Here is a 10868-nt window from a genome sequence, read left to right as displayed (position 1 = left end):
GGTCAGTGCTTGAGGTGTAACTACAGACCCGGGTTCGTTCCCAGGCTGTGTGCGGGAGTCCAATAGGGTGGCGCACAATTGGCCCAGCTTCGTCCAGGTTAGGGGAGGGTTTGGCCGAGGGGCTTTACTTGGCTCATCGCACTCTAACAACTCCTTGTGGCGGGCCGGGCGCCTGCAGGCTGATCTCGGTCATCAGTTGAATGGTGTTTCCTCTGACACATTGGTGCAGCTGGCTTCCGGGTTAAGCGGGCGAGTGTTAAGAAGCACGGTTTGGCGGCTCATGTTTAGGAGGATGCATAACTCGACCTTCGCCTCTCCCGAGCCGGTTGGTGAGTTGCAGCGATGAGACAAGATCGCAATTGGATATCACGAAATTGGGAATAAAAAAGGGTTAAAATACAAAACAAAAAAAGAGAATATTTCTGCTGGTAGGCAGCACTGATGAAAAAAAAGATGTTGGCTCTTAGATGGCAATTGCCTCACTCTCTCCCAATTCGCCAGTGGATACAGTTACTATTAGAAGTTATGACATTATAATTATTGACAGCGAGAATGAATGGTGCTAGTCAAAGAACAATAGATGGACACATGTTGGATGGGTGGGGTTGGGGGTATGGGCTGAGAGGTTGGGGGTGGAGGCTCACTTCCTTTCCTTTACATACTAAATGTATAATTATTGTTTAACTCTGTAATATGATCATAATGATCAATAGTTTGTATTTAAATCAAATCAAATCACATTTTATTTGTCATGGTTAGCAGATGTCAATTCGAGTGTAGCGAAATGCTTGTGCTTCTAGTTCCTGCAATGCAGTAATATCTAACAAGTAATCGAACAAACTCACAACAACCATCTTATACACACAAATGTAAGGGATGAATAAGAATATGTACATATAAAAATATATGTATGAGCGATGGCCGTGCGGCATAGGCAAGATGCAGTAGATGGTATAGAGCAGTATATACATATAAGATGAGTGATGTAGGATATGTAAACATGATTAAAGTGGTGTTATTTAAAGTGACTAACGATAGGCATTGTCACGACTTCTACCGAAGGTAACTCCTCTCCCTGTTCGTGCGGCGCTCGGCGTCGCCGGTCTACTAGCCACTACCGATCCCTTTTTCTTTTTCTGGTTGTTTTGTCTGTGTTCCTTTTCACACCTGGTTTCCAATTTCTTTGATTTCTGTGGCTATATAGGGCACCTGTTACCTGCCGTAATTCGTGCAGGATTAGACTTGTGTGTATTGCGCTCGATTGTATTTGATGTTTGTTGTTTTTTCACTATTACGCACGTGTATGTAAAGTGTCGGAACTGTGTTTGTTCCTTCGTGCGTTTGCACGAGTTTCTGAGTATTCGAGAGCGTAGTTTGGGGATTTTTGTCTGTGCCGTTTTGTATTGGTGGACTATATTATTAAACACGCTTCTCAGACATCCCTGCTCTCCTGCGCCTGACTCCTACACATCTCACCAAGACGCATGTTATCACAGGCATAGGCAAGACGCAGTAGATGGTATCGAACAGTATAAACATGTGAGATGAGTAATGTAGGATATGTAAACATTATTAATGTGGCGTTATTAAAGTGATGAGTGATACCTTTTATTAAGTCCATTTATTAAAGTGTCCAGAGATTTGAGTCTGTATGTTGACAGCAGCCTCTCTATGTTATTGATGGCTGTTTAACAGTCCGATGGCCTTGAGATATAATCTGTTTTTCAGTCTCTCTGTCCCAGCTTTGATACATCTGTACTGACCTCGCCTTCTGGATGATTTGGGGAGAACATGCAGTGGCTCGGGTGGTTGTTGTCCTTGATGATGTTTTTGGACTTCCTGTGACATGGGGTGAAGTAGGTGTCCTGGAGGGCAGGTAGTTTGCCCCCGGTGATGCGTGGTGCAGACCGCACTACCCTCTGGAGAGCCTTGCGGTTGAGGGCGGTGCAGTTGCCGTACCAGGCGGTGATACAGCCCTACAGGATGCACTCGATTGTGCCTCTATAAAGTTTGTGAGTGTTTTAGGTGACAAGCCACATTTCTTCAGCCTCCTGAGGTTGAAGAGGCGCTGTTGCGCCCTCTTCACCATGCTGTCTGTGTGAGTAGACCATTTCAGTTTGTCCGTGATGTGTACGCCGAGAAACTTAAAACTTTCCACCTTCTCCGCTACTGTCCCATTGATGTGGATGGGGGGTGCTCCCTCTGCTGTTTCCTGAAGTCCACGATCATCTCCTTTGTTTTGTTGACATTGAGTGAGAGGTTATTTTCCTGACACCACAATCTGAGGGCCCTCACCTCCTCCCTGTAGGTCATCTCGTCTTTGATGGTAATCAAGCCTACCACTGTCGTGTCGTCTGCAAACTTGATGATTGAGTTGAAAGCGTGCATGGCTACGCAGTCATGGGTGAACAGGGAGTACAGGAGAGGGCTGAGAACGCACCCTTATGGGGCACCAATGTTGAGGATCAGCGGGGTGGAGATGTTGTTTCCTACAGGCTTTGGTAGCGGCCCGTGTCAGTGTCACTGTATTGTCCTCAAAGAGAGCAAAAAAGTTGTTTAATTTGTCTGGGATCAAGACGCCGATGTCCGCGACGGTGCTGGTTTTATTTTTGTAATCTGTGATTGACTGTAGACCCTGCCACATACGTCTCTTGTTTGAGCCGTTGAATTGCGACTCTACTTTGTCTCTATACTGACGCTTTGCTTGTTTGATTGCCTTGCGGAGGTAATAGCTGCACTGTTTGTATTTGGTTATGTTTCCAGTCGCCTTGCCATAAGTTCGGGAAAGACGTATTCCTGGGCTTATGTTGGCAAGTTGTCAGCGCTTTTATATCCAATAGTTCTTCCCGGCTGTATGTAATAACACTTGAGATTTCCTGAGCTAACAATGTAAGAAATAATACATAAAATAATACATTAAAAAAAACAAATGACTGCATAGTTTCCCAAGCACCTGAAGCGAGGCGAACATCTCTGTCGGCGCCATCTTGCAAATGTAATTATTGTTAGGGGATTTTTTTTATCAATAATGACTAATTATGTATACATTTCAATCAGGACTGACTAATCAGAATACTATTATGTTACTGTATAGATGTATGTATTCTCTTTTAATCCTAGTACTGAATATAATGTGTGTAAATATAATCAAGAATTAGAACAATGACTGTCTGCTCCTTGGTAGAAATGAATTAACTTATCGTCAGACTGGCTAGAATGCTTATCTACACAGGAAGACCTTGGCTCATAAATTATATTAAATTGGTAGGGAGACGATGTGGGAAGGCTTGAGATACTGCCTTTGTACCAGGGTGAAGAAGAGATGGGACAGTTTGAAAACTAATGACGTCATTTTCAGTTTATAACCTGTGGTAAACTGTATCATGTTTAGTAATCTCGAGAATAAATGCTGCTGATTGATTTTGAGACTGGTCTCTGTCCATTTTATGCAAATAAGAGTCTTACAAATTCCTAGAAGTGGACAGAGTGTTTAATTTAATTGGGTATTAAAACATGTAGGAATTTAATTCCTGTAACAATTATGTACCTTTTTTGTGTTTTTTTTAAGTGGCAGCCCAGAGGTAAATATGACATGAACTGAGTATGTATGTTTATTGTACCTGTAATAACAAACCAAATACTAAACGTTTGAATACTTTAAAACATATCTCATAAAACTCCCATTAAACACAGTCTCAAACAGCTGCCTGTCCCTTTTAATAGCCAGGCAACAGCACACATTTCTGCAAATAAACACCTGTTTCAAATAAATGCTGGGTCTAAATTAATTGTTTATGAGGTTACCATAAATTGTTTATGAAGTTTAATGTTTGATTTGTTACATTAAATAATTTAGTATTGACTCAAAAATTGGCTGCTAACGGCTAAAAACTGCTAGCTAACTGGAAAGCACAAAAAACAGTCAACAACTTCTAGTGGCGAAAGTAAGAATTGATGATAATACACAGTTACATTTTACACATTTATCCAGAGAGACTTAGAGGAGCAATTAGGGTTAAGTGCCTTGCTCAAGGGAACATTCACAGATTTTTCATTTAGTCAACTCAGGGTTTCCAATCAACCTTTCTGTTACTGGCACAAAGCTCTTAACCGCTAGGCTACCTGCAGCCCACAGTCAAAGATGAGAATAATTATTCTGTCAAGGAAAAGTGTTTTTTTTTTTATATATAGAGATAAACTAAGACAAAATAAACATGACACAGTGTGTAAATGATAACACATTACTGCAGGAAATTAAGAAAATTATTAAAATATAGGAAGTGAATGCTGCAGTTAAAAACAATTAACTATGCAAATGAGCAAAAGTTGTCTGGTGAAGGAAATAGATGCCTGGCTCAAATAGAACCCTGTCTCTAGAAGTCTATTGTGTTCAGTGATTTAAGCAATTAATACAGTGCCTTGCAAAAGTATTCTTCCACCTTGGCGTGTTTCCTATTTTGTTGCATTACAACCTGTAATTTGAAATGAAAAAAATAACATGTTTCAAAAAATTTCAAAAAATTAAAAACTGAAAAGTTGTGCATGCATATGTATTCACCCCCTTCGCTATGATGACCCTAAATAAGATCTGGTGCAACCAATTACCTTCAAAAGTCACATAATTAGTTAAATAAAGTCCACCTGTGTGCAATCTAAGTGGCACATGATCTGTCACATGAGCTCAGTATATATACACCTGTTTTGAAAGGCCCCAGAGTCTGCAACACCACTAAGCAAGGGGCACCACCAAGCATAAAGACCAAGGAGCTCTCCAAATAGGTCAGGGACAAAGTTGTGGAGAAGTACAGATCAGGGTTGGGTTATAAAAAATCGGAATCTTTGAAAATCCAACGGAGAACCATTAAATCCATTATTAAATAATGAAAAGAATATGGCACCACAACAAACCTGCCAAGAGAGGGCCGCTCACCAAAACTCACAGACCAGGCAAGGAGAGCATTAATCAGAGAGGCAACAAAGAGACCAAAGATAACCCTGAAGGAGCTGCAAAGCTCCACAGCGGAGATTGGAGTATCTGTCCATAGGACCACTTTCAGCCGTACACTCCACAGAACTGGGCTTTACGAAAGAGTGGCCAGAAGAAAAGCCATTGCTTAAAGAAAAATATATACTTTTCGCCAAAAGGCATGTGGGAGACTCCCCAAACATATGGAAGAAGGTACTCTGGTCAGATTAGACTAAAATTGAGATTTTTGGCCATCAAGGAAAACACTATGTCTGGCGCAAATAGTGAAGCATGGTGGTGGCAGCATCATGCTGTCAGGATGTTTTTCATCGGCAGGGACTGGGAAACTGGTCAGAGTTGAAGGAATGATGGATGGCGCTAAATACAGGGAAATTCTTGAGGGAAACCTGTTTCAGTCTTCCAGAGATTTGAGACTGGGATAGAGGTTTACCTTCCTTCAGGACAATGACCCTAAGCATACTGATAAAGCAACACTCGAGTGGTTTAATGGAAAACATTTAAATGTCTTGGAATGGCCTAGTCAAAGCCCAGACCTCAATCCAACTGAGAATCTGTGGTATGACTTAAAGGTTGCTGTACACCAGCGGAACACATCCAACTTGAAGGAGCTGGAGCAGTATCGCCTTGAAGAATGGGCAAAAATATAAGTGGCTAGATGTGCCAAGCTTATAGAGACATACCCCAAGAGACTTGCAGCTGTAATTGCTGCAAAAGGTGGCTCTACAAACTATTGACTTTGGGGGGGTGGGGGGGGGTGAATAGTTATGCACGCTCAAGTTTTATGTTGTTGTTTTTTAGATTCTTGTTTGTTTCACGATAAAAAAATATTTTGCATCTTCCAAGTGGTAGGCATGTTGTGTAAATGAAATTATACAAACCCCCCAGAAATCCATGTTAATTCCAGGTTGTAAGGCAACAAAATAGGAAAAATGCCAAGGGGGTGAATACTTTCGCAAGCTACTGTAGCCTGAGCTATTAATCCTAAATTAAGTTTTACAGTAAGTGAATTTGTGCAAATACTTATGACACCTTCAAATGGGGGGTACTAGATAAATAAAGTGCTTTTATTTCTAAAAGGTCAAACAGATATGTATGAAAATACCCTCAAATAAAAGGTGACATTCTGCACTCTCACCTCATATAAAACATTTGATCTCAAATCCAAAATTCTGGAGTAAAAGGTTTTGCTTCACTGTCAAAACAAATAACATCCTCTCTGGGCCAGACAACAGAGCTAAGCATTGCTGTCTCTCACAAAGTACCACTCCATGTCTCTCTGTCAACAGTGGAGGCTGTCAGTGAAGTAAAGTCTTCCCGTTGGTTCAAAGTCAAGGTTGATCTACATCAGTCCATGGCTCAATACGTGATGAATCACATGCCAAAACTGAAACACGTTGACTGCAGCATTACTCCTAATCTTGGGGAATTACTAAAATACAGTTTTGAACATCCGGTAATGGATGAAGCTCAAATAAGACGTGTCTTCGTAGCATCCCAAAACGTTGGACATTTTACACTTTTTAAGGCATTTTGACATGGTTTACCTGTTCGTTAAATGTTAATTGATAGTTAGTTAGGTGTCTTTTATTGCAAAAACAAAAGATTCCCAATTCTGAAAAGACTCTGACGAGGCATGGGAAAGAGAGCCCATCTGACAGCCCTTCTTCAGCTTCGGCGCATGCTAGCTCTGAAGAAGCACCAGAATGGTTCCAAATGGAGATGGGAATTACAAGGGTATTGCAACATTTCTGGATACACTTTCCGAACATCTCAACAAAATGTATGTGCTTGTCGATAAACCCCACGAAGACCAGAAAGTTACTAAGGGGCGAGTGGCATGGCTAGGATTTTGCCTGTGCTTAGCTCCTTTACGTTTATTTTTTACCCTGAAAAACTCCCCAGTCCTTAACGATTAAAAGCATACCCATAACACTATGCAGTCACCACTATGCTTAAAATTATGGATAGTGGTACTCAGTAATGTGTTGTATTGGATTTACCCCAAACATAACACTTTGTATTCAGGACAAAAAGTAATTTGTTTTGCTACATTTTTTTCAGTATTACTTTAGTGCGTTGTAGCAAATGTTTTGGAATATTGCTATTCTGTCGGCTTCCTTCTTTTTACTCAATTAGGTTAGTATTGTGGACAACTACAATGTTGTTCATCCATCCTAATTTTTCTCCTATAACAGCCATTAAACCCTAACTGTTTGAAGTCACAATTTTCATGTTTCACCTGTCTTGTGCTTGTCTCCAAACCCCACGAGGTGTCTCCTATTTTCCTCCATTATCTGTGTCTGCATCTGGGTCATATCCTGAGCCGTGATAGTACGAACTGGCCATGACTGACCCAGCAGACTCAGACCAGCTCCACAATACTGTCTCCTTGCAAGGAGCCACCATTGGAAAACACGAGGAGCTACTTCAGAACCGTATTGAGGGACTCCATAACTTGGAGGAATGCCATGACCATATGTTCAACTCATTACTGGAGCAAGCCACAATGGAAACCTCCAGGGCGCTCAGTGACCTCGCTACTAGCAATGCTTCTCCCCAGCCTACTCCAGCTTCCAGAGAACTCCGCTTACCTCCTCCGGAGCGCTATGCTGGAGATCCTGGAACCTGCTGGGTGTTTCTCTTCCAGTGCTCCCTCATCTTTGAGCAACAGCCCTCTTCATTTCCTTTGGATCGGTCGAAGATAGCGTATCTTATAACACTGATGTCTGGAAGGGCGCTCACCTGGGCTACAGCGGTGTGGGATCAACAGCCCGCATTTGCCTTATTCTGGATGATTTCGTGGACACCAAAATCATCCAGACTAAGGACACAGATTCCCCGGAGTCCGGGAGAGAGGCGGCTCAGAAGCTACTTTGTCTGCGTCAAGACTCTCGCATTGTTGCAAACTACGCGGTAGACTTTCGCATGCTGGCCGCCGAGAGTGCCTGGAATCCGGAATCCCTGTTCATGGATTATCGGAGGAAATCGAAGACAAACTCGCAGCCTGGGAGTTACCAAGGGACCACAACTCCCTCATAGCCTTGACTATAAGGATCCAACAGTTGCCTGTATTGTGGTACTACAGGACATTACATATCCACCTGTCTAGTAAAAGAACAGGCTCATCAGTAGGTACGGGTATGCTGGTGGGCCATACAGGGAGTCTCCAAACTTCCATTACTCGTACTCCTCTCCACGCTATCCTGCTGTGGAGTGACCGTTCAAAAATTCTCCAGGTGCTCATTGACTCTGGGGCTGACGAGAGCTTCATGGACACAACCCCCTGATCGACTGGGCTACTGGTTCTATCCTGGGCTGGAGCCCATTCTGCCACACACATTGCCTTAAGGCGGTGCAGCCTGCCCTGAGACATCCTTCTGCGGGCTTGGGAAAAGTCACAGATCTCTCTGCCGTTCCCGCGGAGTACCAGGATTTCCGGGAGGCCTTCAACAAGGCTCGCGCCACATCCCTTCCTCCGCATCGACCCTACAAATGCGCTTTTGACCTCCTCCCGGGCACCACACCACCTTAGGGGTGACTATATTCCCTCTCTGGTCCGGAGACCAAGACCATGGAGGTATACATTGAGGACTCTTTAACTGCCAGGAGCATGCGTCCTTCTGCCTCCCCTGCTGGAGCAGGGTTTTTCTTTGTGCATAATAAGGCCAATCAGGAATTGGAGACTACTCTTCATTGCCTCATCTCCGCAAACCCCACCACCTGGAGCGAGCAACTTGTGTGGTTGGAATATGCCTGCAACTCTCCTTCCTGCTCAGCCACTGGACTCTTGCTCCTCAAGTTTTCCTTGGGTTACCAGCCCTCGCTCTTCCCTGAGCAAGAGGAAGAGGTCAGCATACCCTCGGCCCGGATGCATGTCCGCTGTTGTCGGTGTACCTGGAAGAGAACCCAGTCCGCTCTTCTTAAGACCACCTCCAGGTATCAGCAACAGGCAGATCGCCACTGGACCCTGGCTCCCCGCTATCGGCCCGGGCAGAAGGTATGGCTGTCCACCAGTGACCTGCCCCTCCAGGTGGCGTCACAAAAACTTTCCCCCCATTTTATTGGTCCAGTCCCCATCTCCAAAGTCCTTAGCCCCTCTACTGTTTGTCTTCTGTTGCCCCGTACCCTCCGTCTACATCCCACTTTTCATGTGTCTAGGATTCCAGTACCTGGTTGACTGGGAGGGTTATGGCCCGGAGCAGGGGTGCTGGGTCCCCACTAGGAACATCCTGGACCCAGTCCTCATCGCTGAGTTCCGCCGCCGACACCCCGGTCTATGTTCCCTGCTAGGACGCCATTTGGCGCCCTTAGAGAGGGGATGAGGGATACTGTCACACCATGATCTCTTTCACCTGTCTTGTGCTTGTCTTCACCCCCCACCAGGTGTCTCCTATTTTTCCCCATTATCTCCTGTGTATGTATACCTGCGTTTTCTGTTTGTCTGTTGCCAGTTCGTCTTGTCTCGTCAGGTCGTTCTAGCGTGTTTTCTGTGTGTTACCTTTTCTCTAGTTTTGTTTTCTAGTCTTCCCGGTTCCGACCTTTCTGCCTGCCCTGAGCCTGCCTGCCGTTCTGTCCCTTGTTGACTGCCTTGGATTATGAACCTCTGCTTGCCCTCAACCTGCCCTTTAGCCTGACCCTTTGTGATAATAAATATTCTGAGATCCGAACCATCCGCATCTTGGTCATATCCTGAACCGTGATACCATTGGCCTCATGGTGAAATCCCTGAGGGGTTTTCTTCCTCACCGGCAACTGAGTTAGGAAGGATGCCTGTATCTTTGTAGTGACTGGGTGTATTCATACACCATCCAAGGTGTAATTAATATCTCACACTGCTCAAAGGGATATTCATGCTTTTTTATTTTTACCCATCTACCAATACGTGCCTTTCTTTGCAATGCATTGGAAAAGCTCCCTGGTTTTTGTTGTTGAAGCTGTGTTTGAAATTCACTGTTAGACTGAGAGACCTTACAGATAATTGTGTGTGTGGTACAGAGATGAGGTAGTCATTCAAATATAATTTTAAACACTATTATTGCACACAGAGTAAGTCCATTCAACATATTATGTGACTTGTTAAGCAAATGTTTACTCTTGATCTTATTTAGGCTTGCCATAACAAAGGTGTTGAATGCTTATTGACACAAGACATTTCAGATGTTTTATTAATTTGTTAAAATTTCCGCTTTGACTTTATGGGGTTTTGTGTGTAGGCCAATGACAAAACATCTAAATGGAATGAATTTTGAATTTAGGCTATAACACAACGAAATGTGGAAAAGGTGAATGGGTGTGAATACTTTCTGAAGGTACTGCAGATCCATATGCAAACATACACCTTTTCATAACATTCCATATTATCCAAAGCTCTGAGAGATGGTATCACATTTTTATGGTTCAACAAAGAAATCAAAACATTTGGTCAACTGTATAGAGATGGTGAACTATTATCCTTCCAACAACTGGCATCTCATTTTCAGTTACCACAAACTAATTTCTTCAAGTACTTCCAGGTCAGGCATTATATAGCCACTCAACAGGAAGGTAGGATTCAGCCCATGAATACATCCACATCTGATAAACTGTGGTTGGAGAAGAGAGGGATGAAAGGTTTCATTTCATACATATACTCTAGTCCACAAGAAGTGGGGAAAGCTCTTTTTAGATGCTCAACGTCTTTAATTTAACACAAGGTACAAGTTGAGGCAGTTCACTCTTTTACATAGGGTCTACTTTACACCAAAGAGGCTATATACAATTCATTCTTAATAACATTCTACATTTTGTCCAAGGTGTAAAACAGTGGTGGGCACCCTTATGCAAATGTTTTTGTCCTGTCCAAAACTGGGTCCGGTTGCAACAGTTGGTCGTAAGCGGGTTG

Source organism: Oncorhynchus mykiss, chromosome 15, assembly GCF_057628025.1.
Source record: "Oncorhynchus mykiss isolate SJ-2025 chromosome 15, ASM5762802v1, whole genome shotgun sequence".
Taxonomy (NCBI): Eukaryota; Metazoa; Chordata; class Actinopteri; order Salmoniformes; family Salmonidae; genus Oncorhynchus; species Oncorhynchus mykiss.
This window is presented reverse-complemented; position numbering follows the sequence as displayed.